Consider the following 27622-nt stretch of genomic DNA (forward strand, 5'->3'; position numbering starts at 1 on the left):
ATAATTGTTGGAGACTTCAATCCACCACTCTCAGCATTGGATAGAACATGTGGGCAGAAGATCAATAAAGAAATAGAGAGCTTGAATAGTATGATAAACGGACTAAACCTAATAGACATATAGAACATTGCATCCAGAAACAGCAGGATATACATTCTTTTCAAGTGCTCATGGATATTTCTCCAGGATAGACCATATGTTGGCTCACAAAGCAGATCTCAATAAATTCAACAAAACTGAAATTATACAGAGCACTTTCTCTGATGGTAATGGAGTAAAGCAGGAAATCAATAAGCAGCAAATAAAGGGAAAATTCACATAAATATGGAGATTAAACAATACAGTCTTAAATAATCAGTGGGTCAAAGAAGAAATTTCAAGAGAAATCAATCAATATCTCAAGATGAATGACAATGAGAATGACAACATACAAGAACCTATGGGATGCTGCAAAGGCAGTGTTGAGAGGAAAATTTATAGCCCTCAATGCTTACATTAAAAAAGAAGAAAGAGCTAAAATCAGTGACCTAACTACACAGCTGGAGGAACTAGAAAAAGAACAGCAAGCTAATCCTAAAGCACAAAGAAGGAATGAAATAACAAAGATCAGAGCAGAAATAAATGAAATTAAGAACAAAAAAAAAAAACAGGAAAATTAGCAAAACCGAAAGTTGGTTCTTCGAGAAGATTAATAAAATCAACAAACCCTTAGCTAGACTGACTAAGGAAAAAAAAAGAGAAAATGCAAGTAAATGAAATAAAAAATGAAAAAGGGAATCTTAGTACTGACCCCACAGAAATAAGGGATATCATAAAAGGATACTATGAACAACTTTATGCTAAAAAATTAGACAATGTAGATGAAATGGAAAAATTCCTAAGAATGTACAAACAACCTACATTGACAATAGAAGAGATAGAAGACCTCAGCAAACCAATCACAAGTAAAGAGATTGAAACAGTCATCAAACAGCTCCCCAAAATGAAAAACCCAGGACCAGATGGTTTCACAGGTGAATTCTACCAAGTATTCAAAGAAGATTTAATACCAATCTTACTCAAGCTCCTCCAAAAAATTCAACAAGAAGGAATGCTACTAAACATATTCTATGAAGCCAATATCACCCTAATACCAAAGCCAAATAAAGATATTACCAAAAAAAAATTACAGACCTATTTCTCTAATGAATACAGATGCAAAAATCCTCAATAAAATACTTGCTAATCGAATCCAACAATATAGTAAAAGAATTATCCATCATGATAAAGTGGGTTTTATACCAGGCATGCAAGCTGGTTCAACACAAGAAAATCAATCAGCATAATACACTACATTAATAAATCAAAGAAGAAAAGTCATATGATCTTATCAATTGACGCAGAAAAGGCATTTGACAAAATACAGCATTCTTTCTTGATAAAAATACTACAAAAAATAGGAATTGAAGGAAATTTTCTCAACATGATAAAAGCCATATATGAAAAACCCACAGCTAATATTGTATCGGTGGTAAAAAACTAAAAGCTTTCCCAGTGAGATCAGGGACAAGGCAGGGATGCCCACTGTCACCACTATTGTTCAATATAGAGCTAGAGGTTCTAGCTAGAACAATCAGGCAAGAAAAAGAAATAAAAGGCATCCAAATTGGAAATAAAGCATTAAAACTTTCGCTATTCACAGATGATATGATTGTATGTCTAGAAAATCCCAAAAAATCTACAATAAAGCTGCTAGAGCTAATAAATGATTTCAGTAGAGTGTCAGGATACAAGATCAATACACAAAAATCAGTGGTGTTTCTATACACTAATAATGCAGAATCTGAGGTGGAAGTCAGGGAAACAATTCCATTTACAATAGCAACTAAAAGAATCAAATATTTAGGAATGAACTTAATCAAGGATGCAAAGCACTTGTATTCAGAAAACTATAATGCATTGCTAAGAGAAATCAAACAAGACCTAAATAATTGGAAGAACATTCCATGCTCATTGATTGGAAGACTAAATATCATTAAGATGTCAGTTCTACCCAAATTGATATACAGATTCAATGCAATCCCAATAAAAATTCCACGAGCATTTTTTAAGCAAATGGAAAACACAATTATCAAATTTATCTGGAAGGGTAAGAAGCCCTGAATAGCCAGAAATATCTTAAAAGGAAAAGTGAAGTTGAAGGACTCTCACTTTCAGACTTTAAATCACATTACCTGGCTACAGTGGTAAAAACAGCATGGTATTGGCATAAAGATAGGCACACAGACCAAAGGAACTGAATTGATGGTTCAGAAACAGACCCTCACATCTATGGCCAAGTGATTTTTGACAAGCCTGTCAAGCCCTCCCAGTTGAGGCAGAAAATTTTATTCAACAAGTGGTGTTGGGAGAACTGGATATCCATAGCCAAAAGAAAGAAAGAAGACCCCTACCTCATACCTTATACAAAATTTAACTCAAAATGGATCAAAGACCTAAATATTAAAGGAAGTACAATAAAGCTCCTAGAAGAAAATGTAGGGAAACATCTTCAAGACCTGGTGGTAGGTGGTGGATTGTTAAACCTTACACCAAAAGCATGAGCAACAAAAGGAAACACGGATAAATGGGACCTCCTCAAACTTAAACATTTCTATGATTCAAAGGACTTTATCATGAAGGTGAAAAGGCAACCCAGTCGATGGGAGAAAATATTTGGAAACCACTTATCTGATAAGGGTTTGATTTCCATTCTATATAAAGAAATCATACAACTCAACAATAAAAGAACAAGCAATCCAATTTAAAAATGGTCAAAGATTTAAATAGGCATTTCTCCAAAGAGGAAATACAAATGGCTAAAAAGCACATGAAAAAATGTTCCATATCACTAGCTATTAGGGAAATGCAAATTAAAACAACAATGAGATATCATCTACTACCACATAGAATGGCAATTATTAAATAACAGACAACAATAAGTGCTGGAGAGGATGTCGAGAAATAAGAACACCTCTTCACTGTTGGTGGGAGTATAAAATGGTGCAGCCTCTGTGGAAGACAGTTTTGTGGCTCCTCAGAAAGCTAAATGTAGAACTGTCATAGGATCCAGCAATTCCTCTACTAGGAATATTTCCAGAAGAACTAAAAACTATGACATGAATAGACATCTGCACACCAATGCTCATAGCAGCATTGTTCACAGTTGCCAAAAGATGAAAAAAAACAAGTGTCCATCCACCAATGAATGGATAAACAAAATGTGGTATATACGTATGATGGAATGGTATGCTGCAATAAGAAGAAATGAAACTGGGACATATGTGATAACATGGATGAGTCTTGAAGATATTATACTAAGCAAAGTAAGCCAGACACAAAAGGACAAATACTGCATGGTCTCATTAATATGAACTAAATACAAATAATAAACACATGGAATTAAAACCTAGAGTATAGGTTATAAGGAGATAAGAAGAGGGTTGAGAAGAACTATGGATGCTTAATGTACATAGAAGTTTTAATTAATTTGACTATAAAAATGTGGAGATGGATAGTGTTGATAGTAACACATTATAGCGAGTAACAACTGGTTTAGAAATGGGACTGTGACTGAAAAATGTAGTCTAGGGAAGTAAATGTCAATAGAAATAAAGCTAAAGAATAATCTAGGGACCGAATAACACGGTGAACCCAGTTAAGGGTACAAATGCAAGAGTCCTTCTGTGAACTAGAGCAGATGTACATCACTATTGCCAGGTGATAGGAATATGGAGAAACATGGGAAAACAACAATTGGTGTGACCTATAGACTATGGTTAGCAGCAATATCATAATATTCTTGCATTAATGCCAAGCTGTACTGTGCTGATAATGGAGATGTATGGAAAAAGTGTGCCAAATGTATGCTATGGACTATGACTGGTGGTAATAGTCTGATGATATTATCTCATAATCTGTAACAAATGTTCCACCAGGGTGTGGAGTTGTATGGGAAGTCTACACATCTGTATGATTGTTTTGCAAGTTCACAATATATGTAACAAAAATATATTTTAAAAAATAGTATGGGTTGGGGGAAAATACACAAAATGTAAGATAAGGAATGTAGTTGGTAGTAATATTTTGACAGTGCTGTTGCATAGTTTGTAACAAATGTTTCACACCAATGCAAAAAGTTGGTGGAGAGGTGATGTATAAGATCCCTGTGTGATATTTTGTATGTTTATTTTGTAAGTTCACAATCTTTACACTTATTGTTTATGTGTGTTCATATATGAATGATATACTTCAATAAAAATTTTAAAAAATAAAAAATTTTTTAAAAAGCAAAAAAAAGATAATAAGTTTTGGTGAAGATGTGGAGAAATAAGACCTTTTTATACTGCTGCTGGTGCACAATTTGTGCTGCCACTTTGGTAAATAGTCTGGAATTTCCCCAAATCATTAAACATAGAGTTACCATATGAAGAAAAAAAAAATCAAGGTCTGGGAAGATGGCATCAAAATAAGAGGTAGGGCTCAATTCTCTCCCTAAAACAACAGAGAAAGGGCCAAAAGCTGTCTGAGTTACCTGCTTTGGGGATCAGCAGACCAGGACAGTACTGTGCAACTCCCAAGAGGATGAGGGACATAGAGACAGAGAACATGAAACAACAAACATGAGTTACTAAATGCCCAAGGCAGCTAGGAAGGGCTCCCATCCCCCACCCCAGGACATTAAAACTGGATAAAATCCCTGACTCACTGTAGCCCACTGAGAGGGGAACAGATGTATTCCTCCCTGTCAGCTGTTACCAGGGAAGAGGAAGGGTGAGTCAGAGGGTTTCTCTTCAGTGAATTTGGCTACTGGAACCCAATTTGAATCTCCATTCTGGCCAGACCAGAAACATGGGAAAGTGGAGGTTGAAAGAAACACTTCCACAGAAAGATTTGCCAATGAGTGTCATCTGTTGGCTGCCAGGAAATTGCAAAGAGAAAAACTGCTTTTACATTTCCCTTTAGCCTCATCTCTGGGAGAAAATCTGTACCTCATTAATGAGTCCCTGGCCCAATTTTGATAACTTGAGCCAGGCAATTTTAAAGACTTAGAATAAGTTGAACCAAAAATCAAAGAAGAGCCGTGAAGGGGGAAAAAAAAGCACTAGGCAAGAGAGAAAATTTGACAATCAGAGTAAATTCACCAACATATTAAGATGCTTAGACATCAGCAAAAAATTATAAGCCATGCTAGGAAACAGGAAAAGATGACCAAGCTAAAGGGGGGGAAAGCAAATATCCTGATGAGATTCAAGATTTAAGACAACTAATCAATGATAACCAGACATATCTCTTAATCAATTCAAAGAATTGGAGGAAAATATGGCTAAAGAGACAGAGGATATTAAGAAGACATTGGGTGAGCATAAAGAACAATTTCAAAGCCTGCAAAGAAAAGTAACAGAATTTATGGGAATGAAAGGCATGATGGATGAGATTAAAATAAAAATACAGTAGAGGCACATAAGAATAGATTTGAATTGCTTGAAGACAGACTTAGTGATTTCAAGGCCAGAACATCCAAACTGGAGAAGACAGGAGAAGAAATAGAGAAAAGAATGGAAGAAATGGAAGAGAGTGTCAGGGAATTTAATGGCAACACAAAATGCACAAACATATGAGTTATCAGTATCCAAGAAGGAGAAGAGAATGGAAAAGTGTCAGATAGAATATTTGAGGAAATAATGACCGAAAACTTCCCAACTCTTATGAAGAACATCAATATCCAAGAAGGAAAACACCCCGCAAATAGAGTAAATCCGAATATACCTACTCCAAGACACCTACTAAAATCCAGATAGACCTACTCTAAGACACCTACTATCCAGAATGACAAATATCAGAGAGAAAGAGAGGATTCTGAAAGCAGCAAGAGAAAAAGCAAAACATCATATAAAAGGAACATCAATAAGATTAAATGCCAAACTCTAATGAAAAACCAAAGAGGCTAGAAGAAAGTGGCATGATGTATTTAAGGTACTGAAAGAGAGAAACTTCCAGCTAAGAATTCTGTATCTGGCAAAACTATCCATCAAAAATGAGGGTGAGTTTGAAGTTTTCACAGACAAAAACTGGGAGAGTATGTGTATTAGTCAGCTAAAGGGGTGCTGATGTTAAGTACCAGAAATCTGTTGACTTTTATAAAGGGTGCTTATTTGGGGTAGAAGTTTACAGTTACAAGGCCATAAAGCATAAGTTACTTCCCTCACCAAAGTCTGTTGCCATGTGTTGGAGCAAGATGGCTGCTGGTCTCAGTGAGGGTTCAGACTTCCTCTTCTTCCTAAATGTCTCTCTCCCTGGGGTTTGTTTCTTCCTGGGCTCAGCTACTCTGGTCTCTTCACAAGGTCAGCTGTAGACTGTCAGTCTCTCTCTCTTCCCAGGGCTTCTGCTGTGTCTATGGAGGCGTCTCTATTCCTCTGTGTTTTTCCTGTGTGTTTACTTCCTGGGACTCCAGCATCAAAATTCCAACTCTGTCCTCTGCTGTGTCATTTTTTTTTGGTGAGTCTCTGCTCACCAAGGGAGGAGGGACTCAATGTCCTACTGATGTGGCCAAGTCAAAGCCTTTATCATAATTTAATCAAGTAAAAGTGAAACCTTTGAATTTAATAAAATCTAATATGCCAGTTTACAAATACAATCTATATCTATTTTTGGAATTCATAAACAATACCAAACTGCTACAGTATGTTACCAAAAGATCAGAATTACAAGAGATAATAAAGGGAGTGCTGCAGCCTGAAAGGAAAACACAAAGGTGAAACATTTGGAGATGAGTGTAGAGGTGAAGATTTTTAGGAAGGGTAAATTAAACAGTAAAAAGACAGACAATAGTAAGGTATGACAATGGTAAGCCAAAGGACAAAATAGATGAAATGAACCAAGAAGAAATAACTATTATAAATATCTATGTATCTAACCTGGGTGTCCCAAGATATATGAGGCACACACTGGCAAAACTGAAGGGAGAAATAGATATCTCTACAATAGCAGTTGGAGACTTCAGTTCACAAGTCTCAGTATTGGCTGGAACATCCAGACAGAGGATAAAGAAAGAAACAGAAAGCTTGAATAATATGATAAATGAACTAGACCTAAGAGACATTTATAGAGCATTATACCTCAATACAGCAACATATACAATCTTCTCAATTGCTCATGGACACATCTAAAATGTTTGAAAGTATATAATACTTTCTCTGAATATAACAGAATGAAGCTGCAAGTCAATAATGGACAGAAAAAGGGAAAATTCACAAATATATGGAAATTGAACAACAAGCTCTTAAATAATCAGTGGGTCAAGGAAGAAATTGCAGGAGAATTCAGTAAATATCTTGAGATGAATGAAAATGAAAATACAACCTATCAAAACCTATGGGACACCACAAAGGCAGTGTTGGGAGAGAAATTTATTGCATCAATGCTTATAACAAAAAGGAAGAAAGAGCTAAAATTGAAGATCTAATTACACACCTGGAGGAATAGAAAAAGAACAGCAAAATAATCCAAACCAAGCTGAGGGAAAGAAATAATAAAGATCATTGCAGAAATAAATGCAATTCAGGAAAAATAAAATCAACACAACCAAAAGATGGTTCTTTGAGGAGATCAAGAAAATTGACAAACCCTTAGCTAAACAAAGGAAAAAAGAGAGAAAATTCAAATAAATGAAATCAGAAATAAGGGGGGGGGGGCATTACTACTGACCTCACAGAAATGAGAGATTATAAAAGGATACTATAAAAAAGTATAGGGAAACGGACTTTGGCCCAGTGGTTAGGGCGTCCGTCTACCACATGGGAGGTCCGCGGTTCAAACCCCGGGCCTCCTTGACCCGTGTGGAGCTGGCCCATGCGCAGTGCTGATGCGCGCAAGGAGTGCCCTGTCACACAGGGGTGTCCCCCACATAGGGGAGCCCCACGCGCAAGGAGTGCGCCCCGTAAGGAGAGCCGCCCAGCGCGAAGGAGGGAGCAGCCTGCCCAGGAATGGCACCGCCCACACTTCCCATGCTGCTGACGACTACAGAAGCGGACAAAGAAACAAGACGCAGCAAAAAGACACAGAAAACAGACAACCGGGGGAGGGGAGGGGAATTAAATAAATAAAAAATAAATCTTTAAAAAAAAAAAAAAGTATAATGCAGTGATGGATACAGGCCATTGTACATTTTGTCAAAACCTATAAAAATGTACAGTGCAAAGTGTAAATGCTAATATTCACTATTGACCATGGTAGTAACACTGCTTCAGTATGTGATCATCAATTGTAACAAATGTACCACACTAATGAAAGATGTTATTAATGGGGAAAAGTGTGGGAGGGGGAGTGGGTGGGATATATGGTAACCTCCCTATATTTATGTAATCTAAAGCTTCCTTAAAAAAAAAACTTCCTGAATAAAAGGCCCAGGACCAGATTGCTTTACAGGTAAATTCTACAAAATCAGTCAGAGATGATCTAATACCAATCAAGCCAACATAACCTAATACCAAAAAGAGATAAATATACTACAAAAAAGGAAAATTACAGACCAATATTTCTAATGAATATAGATGCAAAAATCCTCAACAAAATACTTAGAAACTGAATCTAAAAGCACATTAAAAGAATTATACACCACGATCAAGTGAGTTTTATCCCAGGTATGCAAGGGTGGTTCAACACAAGGACATCAATTAGTGTAAGAAATCACATTAATAAATTGAAGAAGAAAAATCACATGATCCTCTCAATTGATGCTGAAAAGGCATTTGATAAAATACAGCATTCTTTCTTGACAAAAATACTCCAAAAGATAGGAATAGATGGAAGCTTTCTTAATATGGTAAAGTGCATATAGGAAAAATCTACAGTTAGCATTGTACTCAACAGTGAAACACTGAAAGTTTCCAGCTGACATCAGGAGCAAGACAATGTGGCCCACTGTCACCACTGTTATTCAATATTGTGCTAGAAGTTTCAGCTAGAGAAATTAGGCTAGATAAAGAAATAAAAGCCACCCAAACAGTAAAGGAAGAAGAAGTAAAACTTTCACTATTCACTGATGATATCATCCTATATCTAGAAAATTCTGAAAAATATCCACAACAAAGTGATTAGAACTAATAATGAGTTCAGCAAAGTGGCAGTATACAAGATTAATATGCAAAAATCACTAACATTTCTATACACTACTGATGAGCAATCTGAGGAGGAAATCAGAAAAAATATTCCATTTTTAATAGCAGCTAAAAGATTCAAATATTTAGTGAGGCACAGCGTCAGGCAACAGTCTGGCTTGCCTCTCTGGCCAGCTCTGGCCCGAAGTAGGTACCGCTTCCGCTAGGGTAAGGGTGGCTGGTACGGGCGCTCCGCCCTCGGCCTGGTACGGGCGTCACCGCCCTCGGCCCGCCCTTCGGCCCTCCCACCGCACGTCATCTCATGTCCCCCCCTGCTTGCCGAGCCGACCGCCTGACCTTATAAGGGCATTCAGCCCGCCCGGACCAATAGGGAGCCGGGGCCAGCAACGGCCCTCCCCGCACCAGCCCAGTATATCAGTGCCTGCAGTTCCGCAATAAACCGGATCTGCGCCATCAGCCAGTCTCTGTGGTCTGTCTCCTCTAGCCGGGCCACGTCGTCCTTGCCTCCTGCGACCCCATGAAGCCCCGCAGAGGCTTCAATTTAGGAATAAACTTAACCTAGGACATAAAGGACCTGTATTTATAAAAGTACAAAACATTTCTTCAAGAAATCAAAGACTACTTAAATAAATGGAAGGATATTCTGTGTTTGTGGACTGGAAGACAAAATATCATTAAGATATCAATTCCGGGGAGCAGATGTAGCTCAAGTGGTTGAACACCTGCTTTCTATGTACAAGGTCCCATTTTTGATCACCGGTACCTCCTAAAAACAAACAAACAAATGAAAAAAACAATTCTTATTGGGGAAAAGATGTAGATCAGTGGTTGAGTGCCTGCTTCCTCTGTATAAGGTCCTGAGTTCATTCCCTGGTACCTCCTAAAAATATATATATGTAAATCCTACCCAAATTGATATACACATTCAACACAATTCCAATAAAAATCCCAACAGTCTTACCTGCAGAAATGGAAAAACTATTATAAAATTCATTTGGAGGGTAAGGGGTCCTGGATAGCCAAAAAGTTCTTAAAAAAGAAGAGTGAAGTCAGAGGGCTCTCACTTCCTGACTTTAAAGCATGTTACTTAGCTACAATGGTATAAATAGCATGATAGTAGCTGTTTTTGAACAATGGAACCAAATTGAGAACTCAGAAACAGGCTCTGACATCTACGATCAAGTGAATTTTGACAAAGCTGTCAAGCCCTCCCAGTTGGGCCAGAACAGTCTATTCAACAAATGGTGCTGGCAACACTGGATATCCATGCCAAAGAAAGAAAGAGGAACCATATCTCATACCTTACACAAAAAATTAACTCAAAATGGATCAAGGACCTAAACATAAAAGCAACAACCATAAAACTCACATAAGAAAATGTAGGAAAACATCTTTAAGATCTTGTGGTAGGTGGTAGTTTCTTAAACCTTATACCATGAACAGCAAAAGAAAAAATAGATAAGTGGGACCTCCTCAAAATTCAACACTTTGTGCTTCAAAAGATTTTGTCAAAAGGGTGAAAAGGCAGCCAAGTCAATGGGAGAAAAAATTTGGAAATCAGTAAGAGTTTGATATCCATGATATAAAAAGAGATACTCTGACTCAACAATAAAAAGACAAATGATCGAATTAAAAAATGGGCAAAAGACTTGAACAGACAATTATCCAAAGAAGAAATAAAAATGGCAAAAAAAAAGATGAAAAAACATTCAACGTCACTAGTAATTAGGGAAATGCAAATCAAAACTACAGTGAGATATCATTTCACACCTATTTGAATGGCCAGTATTAAAAACTTGGAAACCTGTAAGTGTTGGAGAGGATGTGAAGAGATAGGAATGCTTATTCACTGTTGGTGGGAATGTAGAATGGTACAGCCACTGTGAAGGACTGTTTGGCAGTTCCTAAGAAATTTGAATATAGGCTTGCCATGTGACTTGGCAGTACCACCATTAGGTACATACACAGAATAACTGTTTGTGTTGATAAAGCATTGACAGAAACAGATATCTGCACATTGAATTTCATAGCAGTGTTTTTCACGATTGCCAAATGATGGAAACAACCCAGGTGTCCATCAGTTGAAGAACGGATAAACAAACTGTGGTGATTACACACAAAGGAATATTATGCAGCTCCAAGAAGAAATGAAGTTGTGAAGCATATGACAACAGGGATGAACCTGGAGGACATTATGTTGAGTGAAGCAAAACAGACACAAAAGGACAAATACTGTATAATTGCTCTATTACAAGTTAAATATATTGTGTAAACTCTTGGAGTTAATAATTAGAATATAGGTCACCAGAAAATAGAAAGAAGGTAGAAAATGGAAAGCTGAGGGTAAATCTCTGCAGAATTGGTAAAAAGGTTGTAAATCTTTGGAAATGAACTGAAATGGTGAAAGCACATCACTGTTTGTAACTAGCAGCGCTGTTAAATAGGTGTGTCTGGTTGAAAGGGAAGGTCTAAGGAACATGTTTATTACTAGAAAGAAAGCTAAAATATGTGACATGGAATTGTATAACAGTGAAATCTCTTGTGAAATAAGACTATGGGTAATATTGCATAATAAGACTTTTTACAAATGATGTATACAAATAAACTAGAGAGATGGAAACAGAATAGCAGCTATGTACAGCAGGGGAAGCATAGAGAGATTGAGAAGTGATGAATTTTGTTTATTTGTCTTTTGTTTACTATAATTATTGGAATAATGAAAATGCTCTAATAATGGTTGAAGTAATGAATGCACAACTATGTGATTATACCAAATACCATTGATTGGACACTTTGAATGGATTTATGTTTTATTAATATGTACCAATAAAATTGATTTGTTAAAAAAATCAATGGACCATAAATGTGAGGGTGGATTTAGGAACTCTCAGTTCTATTGCATTAATCTATATGTCTGTTTTCATGCTAGTACCATGCTGTATCGATTGCTATGGCTTTGTAATAATTTTTGAGATTGGGAAGTATAAGTTCTCCAACTCTTTTCTTCTTTTTCAAGTTTGCTATACAGGACCCCTTATTCTTCCATAAAAAATTTATCATTGGCTTTTCCATTTCTGCAATTAAGGCTGTTTTAATTTTGATTGGGATTGCACTGAGTCTGTTAATTGCTTTGGGTAGAATCGATATCTTAAAGATATTTAGTCTTCCCATCCATGAACACAGAATGACTTTCTGTTTATTTGGATCTTTGATTTCTTGTAGGAATGTTTTGCAGATTTACAGATATAAGTCCTTTACATCCTTGGTATTTATTTCTACATAGTTGATTCTTTTAGTTGCTATGGGAAATGGAATTTTTTTCTAGATTTCCTCCTCAGATTGTTCAGTCCTACTAATATAGAAATATTACTGACTTTCGCATATTGATAATGCACTGAACCACTTTGCTGAATTCATTTATTAGCTCTAAGAACTTTGCTGTGGATTTTCAGATTTCCATATATAGAATCATGTCACCTGCAAATGGGGATGCATTTTATTCTTGCTTTCCAGTTTGGATGCCTTTTGACTTGCATTTCTTTTTCTTGCCTATTTGTCTGGCCAGAACTTCCAGTACAATGTTGACTAACAAAAGTGACAATGGCTTCCTTGCCTTCTTCTTGATCTTAAAGGGAAAGTTTTACCATACCATTGTGTATGATGTTAACTGTGGACTTTTCATATATGCACTTCATCATGTTGATGAAATTTCCTTCTATTCTTAGTTACTTAAGTGTGTTTATCAAGAAGAGGTGCTGGATTTTGTCAAAAGCCTTTTTTGTGTCAATTCACATGCCCTTTATTTCTGACTCTAGTTATTTGCATCCCCTCTCATTTTTTTGTTAGTCAAGGTTTGTTGATTTTATTGATCTTTTCAAAGAACCAACTTTGGTTCTCATTGATTCTCTATTGTTTTTTAAAATTCTTTATCTCATTTATCTCCCCCCGCTTTGTTTACAAATCAGTTTTATTGGTGCATATTAATAAAGCATATAATTTATCCAAAGTGTACAATCACATAGTTGTGCTTTCATCATTTCAATCATTATTAGAACATTTTCATTATTTCAATAATAATAATGAACAAAAAAACAGACAAGTAAACAAGAAAATTCTTCACCTCTCAATCTCTCTATATTACCCCTGCCGTACATAGCTGCTATTTCTGGCTATTTGTGTACATTTATTTATTTATTCAGCAGTTTTACTGAGATATAGTCACATACCATACGATCTATCCAAAGTATATAATCAATGACTTTCAGTATAATCAGAATGTTGTGCATTCATCACCACAAAAAAATTTTAGAACCATTTCGTTACTCTGAAAAGGAAAACTCCACACACCTTAGCATGTCTTCCCCAACCCTATATAACCAATAATCTAATTTCATCTTTATAAATTGATTTATATTTACATTTTATATAAATGGAATCATACAATATGTTACAGAATATATTTAGTTCATAGTAGCACAATCATACAGTATTTGTCCTATTGTGTTGGACTTGCTTCACTCAACATAATGTCCTCCAGGCTCATTCATGTTATCATATGCTTTATGACTTCATTTCTTCTTACAGCTGCATAATATTTCATTGTGTGAATATATCACAGTTTGTTATTCCATTCATTGGTTGATGGACACCTGAGTTGTTTCTATCTTTTGGCAATCATAAATAACGCTGCTATGCGCGCTGGTGTGCAGATGTCTGTTCATGTCACTGCTCTCAGTTCTTCTGGGTATATACACAGTAGTGATATTTGCCATTTGTATTTCTTCTTTGGACACATATCTAGTCAAGTCTTTTGTCCATTTTTTACTCTGATCATTTGTCTTATTGTTGAGTTATAATATCTCTTTATATATAATGGATTTTAATCCCTTATCAGATATGTGATTTCCAAATATTTTCTCCCATTGAATTGACTGCCTTTCCACCCTTTTGACAAGTCCTGTGAGGTACAAAAGTGTTTCATTTTGAGGAGGTCCCATTTATTTTTTCTTTTGTTGAACATGCTTTGGGTGTAAGGTCCAAGAAACCACCACCTACCACAAGGACTTTAAGATGTTTCCCTACATTTTTTTCTAGTAGTTTTATTGTCTTGGCTTTTATATTAAGACTTTGATCCATTTTGAGTTGATTCTTGTATAGGGAGTGAGACAGGGGTCCTCTTTCATGAAAGGTGCACTTTCCCTTCCAAATGTATTTAGTACTTGCCTTTTCTATTTCTATAAAGAAGGCTGTTGGAATTTTGAATGGCATTGCATTGAATCTATAAATCAGTGTGGCTAGGATTAACATCTTCACAATGTTTAGTCTTCCAACCCATGAACATGGAATGTCTTTCCATTTGTCTAGGTCTTCATTGATTTCTTTTAGTAGTACTTTATAGTTTTCTGCATATAGGTCCTATACTTCTTGGTTAAAAGGATTACTATATATTTGAGTCTTTTTGTTGCTATTGTAAATGGAATTTTTTTCCCTGATTTCCTCCTCAGATTGTTCAATACTAGTATACAAAAACATTACTGATTTTTCTGTGTTGATCTTGTATCCTGTCACTTTGCTGAACTCATTTATTTTCTCAAGTAGCTTTGTTGTAGACATTTCAGAATTTTCTAAATATAAGATCATGTCATTTGCAAATAGTGATTTTTACTTCCCCTTTTCCTATTTGGATGCCTTTAATTTTGTTTCTTGTCTAATTGCTCTAGCTAGAACTTCTTGTACTATGTTGGATAACAGTGGTGACAGTGGGCATCTTTGTTTTGTTCCCATCTTAGAGGGACAGCATCCAACCTTTATCTATTGAATAGGATGTTGTCTATGGGTTTTTCATATATTCCTTTTATTATACTGAGGAATTTTCCTTCTATTCCTATCTTTTAAAATGTTTTTATCAATAACAGATGCTGGATTTTGTAGAATGCTTTTTCTGCATCGAGTGAGATGATCATGCGTTGTGTTCCCTTCAATTTGTTAATGTGGTATATTACATTGGTTGATTTACTTAAGTGAGCCAGCCTGCATACCAGGAAGAAAGCCCACTTTTTGGATGTACCAGGAATTGAACCCAGACCTTGTACATGCAAAGCAGACGCTCAATCACTTGAGCTACATCTGCTCCCTGTATAGGTCTCTTGATATGCTATTGGATTTGATTTCCAAGTATTTTGTTTAGAATTTTTGCATCTATGTTCATTAGAAAGATTGGTTTGTAATTTTTTCTGATAATGTCTTTATCTGACTTTGATATTAGGGTGGTATTGGCTCAATAAAATGTGTTGGGTAATTTTCCCACCTCTTCAATTTTTTGGAAGCATTTAAATAGGATTGGTGTTAATTCTTTTCAGAATGTTTGTAGAATTCATCTGTGAAGCCATCTGGTTCTGGACTTTTCTTTGTTGGGAGATTTTTAATGACAGAATGTGATTGGCTTGTTAAGTTCTTGTATCTCTTATAGTGTCAGTGAAGGTTGTGCATTTCTAAAAATTTGTCCATTTCATCTAGGTTATCTAGTTTGTTGGCATATAGTTTCTCATAATATACCCCTATGATCCTTTCTGTTTCTGTGTGGCCAGCTTAACTTTCCCCCTTTCATTTCTGATTGTACTTATTTGCCTCTTCTCTCTTTTTATCTTTGTTAGTCTAGCTAAGGGTTTGTCAATTTTATTGATCTTCTCAAAGAACCAAATTTGGTTTTGTTGATGCAGACGCCTGGGGAGTAGTTGCTCTTACTACCTACTGGCTTAGGTATTTTCTCTCAGTGCACATGAAATGTGCATCTGCATTGGTTTAAGGGTATTCACCTGAGACATATTGTGTTTGTGATATTGGCCAAGACACAGAATGGGAAGTGTAACTTTTGAGACATTCAGATTGGAACAAAGGGGTCCTGTGTATGGTGGTTAAAAGTGTAGATTTTGTACTGATTTATTAATGGCTGGCCAAACCATCAGAAAGAGACTGAAAAAGGTGGGTATTGATCCTGATTTTAGATGACCTTGGATAAACATTACCATGTCTGTGGAGGAAGAGGAGAGTTTGAATATAAGGGACCTCTGACCACTTGCTATTACTCTCAATGAATTTTTGAGATCTTGGAGAATTTGGCTGTCGAAAGTGCAGTGCACAAACTATTGACTTTTATGGTCTAATTGATATTGTGGCCAAATGGAAGTAGAATAGAAGATGAGTTGTTTTGGTCTAATTTCACCCCCAGGGTAGACAGCTTTTAGATTTATTAGGAGACATTTGAGAGGAGTTTCCTTGGGGGGAAGTAACAGTCAGTTCCCCATCAAAACTAGAAGGAGGTAACCTCTTATGAAAACTGGAAACCTGAGAGGAAAGAAGCAGCCGTCCCTCTTGCTTTCAGGTTGTAGGTGGCAAGGTTGCTGGTGACCACTTTCAGATCCAAGTGTCCCTGGAGCCGAAAGGGTCAAACGGGGGCCAGCAAGACTGGGAGACCAGCTGAAATTGCATTTAGCAGCAGTTTATTGGCATGGGGTGGAGGGTGGTCTGAAATGAAGACTTCAGCCCACCCCCATACAGCAAAGGAGTGCTGTATATATCATATTCCTGGGCATGGAAAAGTACTGCTTAGCTTGGGGTTGACTAAGGGGGGTATCAGTGAGGATATGGGGGCCTGTTTCAGGAGGCTGTTCTTTGAGAGCCAGGATGTTAGCCTGTCTTGTGGTTGGGTGTTTGGGGAAAGTGGGAAGCAGGTATGGGTGGCTGCCCTCAGGCGAGTGGGGAGCAGGGTCCCTTCTACTCAGGCTTCTACTTAGGACTGCTTTATTGTCTTAACCTACAGTCTCCAATGACTGTTTTAGAGATGTCTCTTTCTCCCTTCAGTTTTGCCAGAGTTTGTCTCATGTATTTTGGGGCACCCTGGTTAGGTCCATAGATATTTATGACTGTTAGATCTTCCTGGTGGATTGTCTCTTCTATTGATATATAAAGGCCTTCTCTACTCTTATAACTTTTTTGCATTTAAAGTCTGTTTTGTCCAATATTAGTATAGTTACACCTGCTATTTTTGCATGGAATATCTTTTTCCGACCTTTCAATTTCAGCTATTTTGTATCCCTTAGAACCCAGGTCTAAGGTGAGTCTCTTATAGGCAGCATATGGATGGCTCATGCTTATTTATCCATTCTTTCAGCCTATTTCTTTGGATTGGGGAGTTTAACCCATTTACATTCAATGATATTATTGTAAATGCATTACTTACTTCTTCCATTTTATTCTTTGGTTTTCATATGTCATATCTTATTTTTGTCTATCTTTTTACTTTTTTGGTTACTGTTTCTGCTACTCTTTCTTCTACAGTCTACTCCAAGCCTCTGTATCCTGTCTTTCTTTCAGGCTGTAAGGCTCCCTTTTTATTTCCTATAAAGGTAAATTCTTTTTGATGAAACTCTCTTAGTTTCTGTTTCTATGTGAAAATTTTATACCCACCTTCATATCTGAAGGACAGTTTTGCTGGATAAAGATTCTAGGCCGGCAGTTTTTCTCTTTCAGTATCCTAATTGTATCACATCACTGTCTTCTCACCTCCCTGTTTTCTGATGAAAAATCCACCCTAAGTCTTACTGGATAGCCCTTGTATGTGATGGTTTACTTCTCCCTTGCTACTCTCAGAATTTTCTCTTTATCTTTGATGTTTGACACTCTGAGTAGTTTGTGTCTCAGGGTAGTCTATTTAGATTTATTCTGATTGGAATACAGTGTGCTTCTTGGACATGTAAGTTCATTTCTTTCAGGAAAGTTGAGAAATTTTCAGCTATTATTTCAAAATAACCTCTTTCTGACCCTTTTCCCTTCTCTTCCCCTTCTGGAACTCCCATGACAGCTATGTTATTGGGTTTCATGTTGTCATTCAACTCTCTGAGCCTCTGCTCAAATTTTTCCATTCTTTTCTCTCTGCAATTTTAGCTGTTCTGTCTTCGGTATCACTTATTCTTTTTTCTATTATTTTGAGTCTGCTGTTGTATGCCTCTAATGTGTTTTTTATCTCATCTATTGTGTCTTTCATTCCCATGAGCTCTGTTACTCTTCTGTTCAGGTTTTCAAATTCTTCTTTGTGTCCACGCAATGTCTTCTTGATGTCATTTATCTCTTTAGCCATATTGTCTTTCAATTCATTAATTTGATTTTGGAAATTTGTGTGCATGTTGGCAATTTTTTGTCTCAAATCCTGCTTCTCTTCTGGGGCTTTGATATATTCCTTTGGGGCGGAGGGGCATGTCTTCCATTTTCTTAGTATGTCTTGTAGTTTTTTGTTGCTGTCTAGCATCTGATTAGGATGGTGAATTTACTCAGGTGCTCAATTTCTCTCTTTCATAAGGATTTAATAGTAGGAGGCTGTGTGTTACTGCTGTTCTTTGATTCTTGTTCCAACCTGTGTCTTTAGGATTGTCCCTATTAGTTGCTCAAAGCTGGGCTCTGGACCCAGTAATGGGTTGCAGACCCACTTCCTAGGACCTTCAGGAGGGAGGCTATAAAGCAAAAAAAAATCTCTCTTACTTATTTCCTTTTTATTTCCTCAGGTGTACTTCCTTGGTCGGCCAGCAGATGGCATGCTTTGGCAGCCTTCTTAGTTCAGTGCTTGGCCTGAGTGTGTTTGCTGTAACACAGACTCCATCGATGTAATATAGGTTCTTGCCTGGAGGTTAAGAGCCTTGTAATTCAAACTTTCTCAGAGACAGCTCTCCAACCTTCACTGTCTGCCTCCTCCATTTTCCGGGTAAGAAATAATTCCACTCCCTCTGCATCCTCAACAATCAGACCTGGTTAGTAGAAAGGGAGATTGAGAGAATCTGATCTGTGTAGTCCTATGCTGGCTCCCAGGGCAAATAATGGTGTGCTCCCCTCCCCCCTGCACCCCCCAGCCTGGAAGGGTTTGTGGGACACAGCAGACCAAATTTGTGGGTCAAGAGCTGAGTCAACCTTAGGCTGTGTCCCTCTCTCACTCCCCTTTCCTGGAAAGGTCGATCCCAGGGGCCCCCTTTGACTGCAGCCTCTGACCCTGATGCCTGAAATTTCGAGTGTCTATAGTGTGGGGGAGGGAGGGTGCTGGCAGTAGCAGTTGCTGCTTTTAACTCACAGTTTTACCATCATGATTCTTTTCCTTTGCCCCTCTCTCTTTTTGGCAGTGTCCATCCTTCCCTGGTGTCCTAAACCCTAGAAGATTTTTTTCCAGGCCATTTCTCCCTGTCCTCTAGCTAATTTTCTGGGAGAAAAGAGAGTCCCATGTATTTCTATTCTGCCATCTTCCCAGAAGTCCTATCTCCACTCTAATCCTTGTTATTTCTTTCCTTCTGCTTGCTTTGGGTTTAGTTTTCTTTTCCCCCCGCCTAGATCTTCCAGTAGAGAGGTTTGAAATCTTTCTTCTTTTTAAAGTAAGCATTTAGAGCTATAAATATCCCTATCAGCACTGCCTTTGCTGCATCTCATAAATTTTGGTAAGTTATGTTTTTATTTTCATTTGCCTCAAGATATATCCTAGTTTCCCTTATGATTTCTTCTTTGAATCATTGGTTGTTTAAGGGTGCATTATCTAATTCCCATATATTTGTGAATTTTCCAGCTTTCCCTCTGTTACTGATTTCTGGTTTTCTAGTTTCATTCCATTATGATCAGAGAAAGTTCATTTTATGATCTCAATATTTTTCTGTTTGTTGAGACTTGTTTTGTGATCTAACGTATAGTCTGTCTTGGAGAATAACCCATGTTTGATATTGTCCCACAGCTCTTGGATGTTCTGTTCATTTTGTGTGTGTGGTTTTTTCATTGTTCTATTTTACTCTTTGTGATTTGGTAACCTGGCTGTGTACAAGAAATTTTGGTAGAATGGGAGGGAAACTCCATAGTCTTCATTTAGTTTGATAGTGAATATATTTCATTTTATTTGTGTTTTTATTTGTCTTTTTTTTAAGCTAAGTTTTCTAATTTTCACCATTTCGAATATTAAACTCCCTATTTCATTTTTTTCACTGTTTAATGTTGGATTAATTAGATAATTTATCTTTTTCTTACTTTATAAGCAGACACATAGTTCCCTATAATTATTTGGGAACTTTTTTTTTCTCTAAAGTGCAAGTTGGGTGACTTGAAGATGGTCTCACCTTTCTCAGGGGTTGAAGTCAAGCATTTGAGATGATAGTAGTTATCACTTATTCTGCGATAAGGATTCTTTATTTAAGCAAACTTATTTTAAATAATGGTATACTAATGTAAGTAAAATTGCTTTGTATGCTTCCTGAATGTTCTCAAAATAATTACCAGTAATGATCACAACTAACATTTATTGAGTACTGGTTTATCACAGTGCTAAAATTTTTCAGGCATTATCTCATTTAATTCCTTTCAACCACTTCACAATTATTATTATTCCCACTTAACAGATGAAGAAAGAGAAGCTAAGAGAGAGGTTAAGTAATTTGTGCTCTTATCCATTATTTTATACCACCTTATTTCACAAAAGGTTATGGTACTTTATAGGAAATGCACATAATAATATATTAAATAATACTTAGGAAATACAAAGCAAAACCAAGCTATAGAATGTTCACATCAGGAAATAGTTTTGTAGGAGCTAAATAAAAGTTAGTTGCCTGAAAAATGGATGTGTTTCCTGTAGCATAGCCTGGTTTCTTTTGGGTCATGGACCTCAATTAATATTTGCTTCCTAATTCCAGAAGCAAGGCTGATATCAGGGAATAGATTCCCACATGCACAGGGTACAGTGTAACCACAAGGGATAGTGCAGTACCTGCCACTTGTAATAGTGTGTGTTTGAGTGGAATGAGTGGAGCCATTATCACACTTAGGCTGATAGAGGCAAGGGGAGGGAAGCAAAGGCTAAAACTCTGAGAGAAAGATAGTTCTTTGTAATGGCCATCTGATGGAAGGTGAGCATTTGGTGGAGGCCCAAAACCAACCTACATATACCAGTGTAGGGTGGCACCGTGTGGGAGCGCGGCGACAGCAAGGGTCGGCTCGTCTCTAGGCACCGGTGCGAGTCGGACCCGGGTGGCGGGAATGGGCATTAAGGCCCTCCGCTTGGGGTTCGGGCATACTGCCCGCCCCTCTGCCCAGCTGCACCCGCTTCCCCCTCAGTGGCCTAACCCCGCCTCTCCCCCGAGGGCCACCGCCGCGCCATGACAGCCCCGCCTCGCTGCCACCGAGAACCCTGGCTACCCTGTCTTCTGCCCGCAACCAGTGATGCACCCCTGCACGAACCTATCAGCCGTCTGCCGCCCCCGGCCACGCCCCCTGCCCCTCCCCCGTCTTCGCCCTATATTAACCGCTGTACTTCCTGAATAAATCAGACTTGCGCACAGATCCTGGTCTCCTCGGTAGTCTTCTTCCTACCACGCGTCCTCCGCACCTTGCTGGCCCCGGAGCGCCTTCTCGGAAGGCCCCTCCGTGTGTCGCAGCCCTCCGCCCGAGCCCACACCGCCCCTGCAGCGGCCCTCCGGGCGAGCCCACACTGCGACGTACCAGCCCTGGGATATCATGCACACCCTAATCTCACTCTCCTCCCTCCCTCAGTGCTTCTGTCAGTGCTGCCAATAGTCAGACCCAACAGGAAGCCAGAGGGCAGAGGAGCCAGTGATGCTGTCTGTAGAGGCACCAAGCAGGTACAGAGGGTGCACCTGCACTGATTGAGTTGAACTCTAAATGGAGGAGCAGGAAGGGTGTAAGTTATTTCTTAAGTTTAATATCTCTCTCTCTCTCTGTTTGATCTGCATATAGGATTTCTCCTCACATTAGGGTTAAGATCTTGTGCTATATATCAGGAACTTGACTACTCCATGAATCTGGAAAGATTCTTAAACGAGTATGAGGATGTATAGAATTCATTCTGTACATCCATAGGCTTACTCCCTCATCATCGTTTCCAGTTTCCTGCCCCTGAACCCCTCCTTCTTTGGACGGCATGGCCGTGATCTGCCACCCACACTTGAGAGGCTCAGCCCCATCCTGGGCAAGAGTACAAATCTCAATCTTGGGAATTTACATCCTAGTTCATTGTATGAAAGACAGTCTATCTCTGACTTTGGACTGATAGTCATAAGTCACTTTTGGTTGCAAGAAATAAGCAAATCAAGCCAGCCTAAGTATATCCCAAATATCAGTTGTGCTGTCTTGAGCCCTTTTTGGAGATCTAGCTAAACTTTGCCTCAACCCCAATTCCACTGCTCATAAGAAATCAGTCATTGCTGCAATTTCTGTGAGTTGCTGGGCTATTTTCTCTTGCTTCTTTCTGCCTCTACACTTCCGTGTCAGCATGGGCTTTTCGTCTATCTGACTTTGAAGCCTAGAGAACTTTTTCCAAATAATCTCTTTACTCCAAGCATTTTGTGAGTATAAGAACTTTAATGATGGGTCACTTTCCATTTGGTCTGTGTTCATTTTTGCTTCAAACAACCTCCGGTTCAGGAAGAGTGTGTTGTGATTTTGATAAGAGAACAAGTAAGGAGTGTGTCAGCTTTAGTTGCTAGTGTGTTTTTAGTGGAGTGGTGGGAAAAGAGTAATAAAAATTATTTACTAGGAAGATTAGAAAATCAGCAACTCACCAGCAACTTTCAATGAATATACCATTACTTTGATAAATTGTCCTCCATCAAATCCACAGAACAAGTATATTTCGACAGTTCCCCTGTTTCTCTACCACCACCATCTGTAAAAATTGTTAATATATGCAGTGGCCCTACATTGCGAAAGAATAACCATCAGAAATAAATTATTGTTTTTTATTTGTGAAACATTGCAAAATATTCTAGGTAATATGATGACCCATGTGATGGGGGGTGGTCTTCAAAATATTTAATAATCAGTAGAGCTCAGGCATCATACAATCAGAACAGACCCCAAACAATCCGAACAAATGCCAGGAACAAATGACCCATACTGCCACATGGTGAGCACCAGCTGAATATCTACTCTGCCTATAACCCAGTAGTAACTCTACTAATTCACATCATTTTGTACCCAAATGCTTCTTTCTTTCCCTTTCCAAACTGAGCTTTGATCATTAATGCATTCATTCAATAAGCCATTGTTGAGTTTCTCCATGTGCTGGGAACCATAAGTACAAAGATGATTAAGTCATCAAATTCTTTGGGGAAACTGTGATCCTAAATTGACCCCACAACAGCCTCTGAGTCCTTCACATCCCCACAGCTGGTGTGCTAATTCATCTGCTACCTTAATGCCAGGATATCATAGTGCCCAGAAATTAAAAAACTGCTGTCCTTGGTCATTAGGAACCCTGCTGATAGGACAGCATTTGCTTTTAGAATTTTAGGTCTGGAAAGGGGAGTTTTACAGATGGATAAACTGAGGTCTGAAGATGTGGTATGAATTGTCCACCAGACTTACTGTCCCTCCCATGGTCGGACCCTGCCAACTTTTGTCCCTTGGTCTCTACTATCAAGTCTCAAAGCTTCATATCTACTGCCAGTTCTGACTAATACCATATTGAAAAATAAGAAACTTGTCAACACTCTTGGTTTTCAGGAGTATTAAAATTGTTTTTAAAATAAAGTAAAATTATAAATCATGGATATACAGGCAGACCATGTTCCTCCTTCACATTGGACGCTATTTTAATCAAGTTTAAATTTTGTTCATTATCATCCGACACTTGTTTTTCCTGTCTTGACACAATATCCTGATTGCCTTCACTGGACTTGAGTCCAATGATTCCATTTCCGGATCTCTTTAGCCACCTCATTGCTTATCAATGCCCTCATGACCTCTGATTACAGAAGGTGTAACTGACCGAGGACCCAAGAGGCAGCACTCTGAAAGCTACCCCCAAGTCCACACTTCCTGTAATCTCTTCCCAGCCAATGACTGTGTGCAGCAGGAGCCTAGGGCAGGCCTATTCCTGAGAGACGTAGGATTGCCTGATGGTCAGTCTCCCCTCCTCCTCTCCTTCAGTGGGGTCAGCGTGCACTGTGGTCTGTCCCAGCCTTTCTCAGCTAGCCTCCTCATTGTTCCTCAAGCAGGCATTTTCCCTAATAGAATCCTGGCACACTGAATCTTGTCTTGGTCTCTGCTTTTCACCGGACCCGGACTAACTCCTTAGTGTTAAGACCACTGACAGAAGAACTCACTCGTTACGTTTGGGCCCATCCCCATCACTTAGAGGATAACCTTAGTTCCTTTACTTTGGGAGTGTTCTTTGACAGACACGGGCTTCTGTTTCTCCATCTGACCCTCTTTCCATCATCCTAGTGGGACCCTAAGGTTTCTGGATGAAGAACTTTTGATTTTTTCTGAAATCTCTTAATCATCTCCAGGGGAGGACAATGGTGCTAATAAAAGAAATCAGCAACTTAAGCAGGGGTGAAGAGGGTAGACAGATTCTATAGTGGGAAAATTTGTAGCAGAGGGATAGGAGACAGGAAGAAATAACGGTAACTAGTTTGGAGAGTTTGGCTTTGAGATGACTGGCAGCTTGGGACAGACCTGTGGTGACTTCTCAGGGCACGTGGTACAGGAGGGAGTAAAGCGTAAAGGGGCGTACAGAATTACTCAGTCTTTCAAGTCAAAGCATAGCGATGAGAAAGGAAACTACTATCAGTGGCTGAGGTACCACTTTGTCCTAGTTCCTGCTACCTGGAGAATATGCTACTTTGGAATGGGTTGAAGGTAGTGCAGGCACTGCACAGGTCTTCTCTCAACTTCAAGTTCAAAGGAGTTGGAACAGTCCATTGGGGCAGAGATGAGGAGGGAGCATATCTAGAACCGTTAAGGTCCCCTTCTCCTAAACCCCACAGCTACATGGCATTGAAGAATAAGCATCCTGTGTGGTACACCCGGCTTGCTGCCCTGCTGACACAGTAATCACTGCTGCGAGTGTATGGGTAGGTAAATAGACTGAACAGTGTTGGTTCATGTGCAGCCTAACCACTGACAAGGACTGTAGTGAGAGTCATCCAACATTGGGGTGTGAGTATGTCTACAGCAGGTCTAAGCAAAACAAAGCTTCTATTCCACCTCCTAGAGAGACTCCACAACATGGGGGAGGACTGGAAGGGCAGCCTCTCCTCTTGCAAATGAACCTCCCTGCCTAAAGGGGACAGCCTGAGCTGGATGGACCAGTCTGGCCACCCCTGCCTGATGACCAACACTGATATTGGCAAAGCCTCAAATTAAGACAAGTAGGAAACTTGGGAGATCTGTGACTTCTAATACCCACACTGGTTAATAATACTGTTCCTAAAACCTAACTCTCCATGTTTCAACAGAGCTGAATGGATTTGAATATGAAGTGCAAACCTCTTCTCAGACATTCTGATGTCCCAGGAGAAATGAGTTCCAGCTTTCTAACCTGTGTTTTTGTCCCGTGATTGCCTTGGAAGCCAACATTTCCAATTTAGGATTAGTTGAGCAACTCAGTGATGGGGGACTCCAGGGAAGGTTCAAGATAATAACACCACCTCACAGTCTCACGTTGGAAATTATAGTAGGAGGGGAACGTCTTCATTACTCTGGGATAATTTGAACTTTAGACTGGAAGCGCAGCCTCCACGCTGACCTTGGGAGGAGATGGCCGCTGCTAGGGCCAGTGTTACCAGCATTGGACCTGGAATCACTCTCTGTCCATGTCACCTGAATCTGTGCACACTGCTCTGCCTCACTGTGGCTTGATGGGCACCAGGAAGTCTAACCTTTTTTGCTTCAGGTACCTCATCATGGATATAGGTATCCAAGTTGAAGAAGAGCATCTTCACTTGCTCATGATTTGAGAAGGCAAATGAATTTTTCTTTGCAGAGACTGTGTTAGTCAGAATCTGACCATGAAGACATCTCCCCATTAATGGTGAGTCGCTTTCATGATATCCTCTTTCTTACATTCTTTGACTTAGGTGAACTAAAGGGATGGGCTCCTTGGCAGTGATCCCTGATTTTGAGGACCTGCCCTTCCTTGGATGAAAACGAAAGTTCACTGGGAAGGAAAACATTTCCTTGCCAAGAGAGTTGGCTTTTATTGTGCTTATCACACCCAGCAGCATAATTCCCTTCTTGCTTTTACCTTCTCCACTCTATTCCCTACTGTGACTATTTTGTGTATGTGTCCACAAGTCACTTTATGTTCCTACTTATTAGGAATTTTCAACAGACTCAAGAAAAATTTTGAAGACTCTGGTGCACATGGGCCTGGAAAAGAAACTCTATTGGGAAATAAAAGACAGCAAGTGCTGTAGGGTTGTTATGTGGAAAATGGTCATTTGTTTTCCACTGAGGGCTGAGTATACAAAAATAAAATGAAAAAAAAGATTTAAATTACACAACACCTAAAGCTTATGAGGTTTGAGCAGGGGATCTTTTAAAAAAGTTTACTGAACTGCCAACTCTACCTTAAAGCAATTTAAGTGCATCTAAATATCTACAGATGTCACCATCACCTGCAGGGTTTGGATCTTTTTCAAGTTCTTCCCAAGGTACCAATCAGCTCTACATGGCATGAAATTCTGAGACCACTTTTTGAGAAGTAGCCTTTTTACTCACTCAGAGAATCCACCTCTACATTTGTGCAAATTAAACAGCTGTAAGAGGTCTCAGGTTCTCTGGGGTTTCATAGACAAAATCTAGAAGCTTGTTAAGGTTCCTGTTCCCATGGGAACTCCTCTGCCTGACCCTACCTGGCAGCAAGGCCAAGATGAGGCCATGTGGGGCCTGGGAAGATTATGGGGTCTAAGGTCAAGTGGAACTCGGGATGGAGGAATGGAGTGTAGATTGGAGTGGACTTACTGATATTCTATTCATGAACTACTGTGATTAGTAATTGAAGAAAATGTGGCATTGGTGTGGAGAAAGTGGCCATGGTGGCTGCTGGAGGTAGGGAGTGGGAGGAAGAGATGAGATGTGGGGGCGTTTTCAGACTTGGAGTTGTCCTGGGTGGTGCTGCAAGGACAGTTACCGGACATTGTATGTCCTCCCATGGCCCACTCGGTGGAATGTGGTAGAGTGTAGGCTATGATGTGAACCACTGACCATGAGGTGCAGCGGTGCTCAGAGATATATTCACCAAATGCAATGAATGTCTCATGATGATGGAGGAGATTGTTGTTATGGAGGGAGCAGTGGGGTGAGGGAGGGTATATGGGGACCTCATATTTTTTTGAATGTAATATTAAAAAAATAAAGACAAAAAAAGAAAAAAGAAAAAAAAAAGTCAAGGGGAACTGCCCTCAAATGTTAGTTCTGCCCATTACTAGTTGGGTGACCTTGGGCAAGCACTTTTTTTAACACCTTGAAGCTGACAAAAGTCAGCCTTCCTCGTTCATGCACCCACACTTATTACACTCCTCCTTTATGGTACTTTCCACCTGGGACTTCAATTGTTTGTCTTTAATTCTCCCTCCCCATTGACTATAACGTCCTTAAGACAGAGATTGTCTTTTCATCTTTGACACTGGCTAGCAAGTCAATGGTGCTTAATATATCTGTTGAAT

General features: G+C 38.9%; 1 protein-coding gene across 4 annotated transcripts in view; it reads left to right on the forward strand.

Annotated features, from left to right (window-relative positions):
* LNX1 (ligand of numb-protein X 1) overlaps positions 1–27622 on the forward strand; it is a 223285-nt gene that overhangs the window by 47884 nt on the left and 147779 nt on the right. For 2 of the 4 annotated variants that reach the window (XM_004460613.5, XM_004460614.5), the window contains exon 2: positions 25412–25986. The exons of the other annotated variants lie outside the window; for them this stretch is intronic. The gene's annotated coding sequence lies outside the window, so the exon portion shown is untranslated. The remainder of the gene's footprint in view (positions 1–25411; positions 25987–27622) is intronic. 4 annotated transcript variants of the gene reach the window in all.

This window comes from Dasypus novemcinctus, chromosome 1, assembly GCF_030445035.2.
Source record: "Dasypus novemcinctus isolate mDasNov1 chromosome 1, mDasNov1.1.hap2, whole genome shotgun sequence".
In the NCBI taxonomy this organism is placed as follows: Eukaryota; Metazoa; Chordata; class Mammalia; order Cingulata; family Dasypodidae; genus Dasypus; species Dasypus novemcinctus.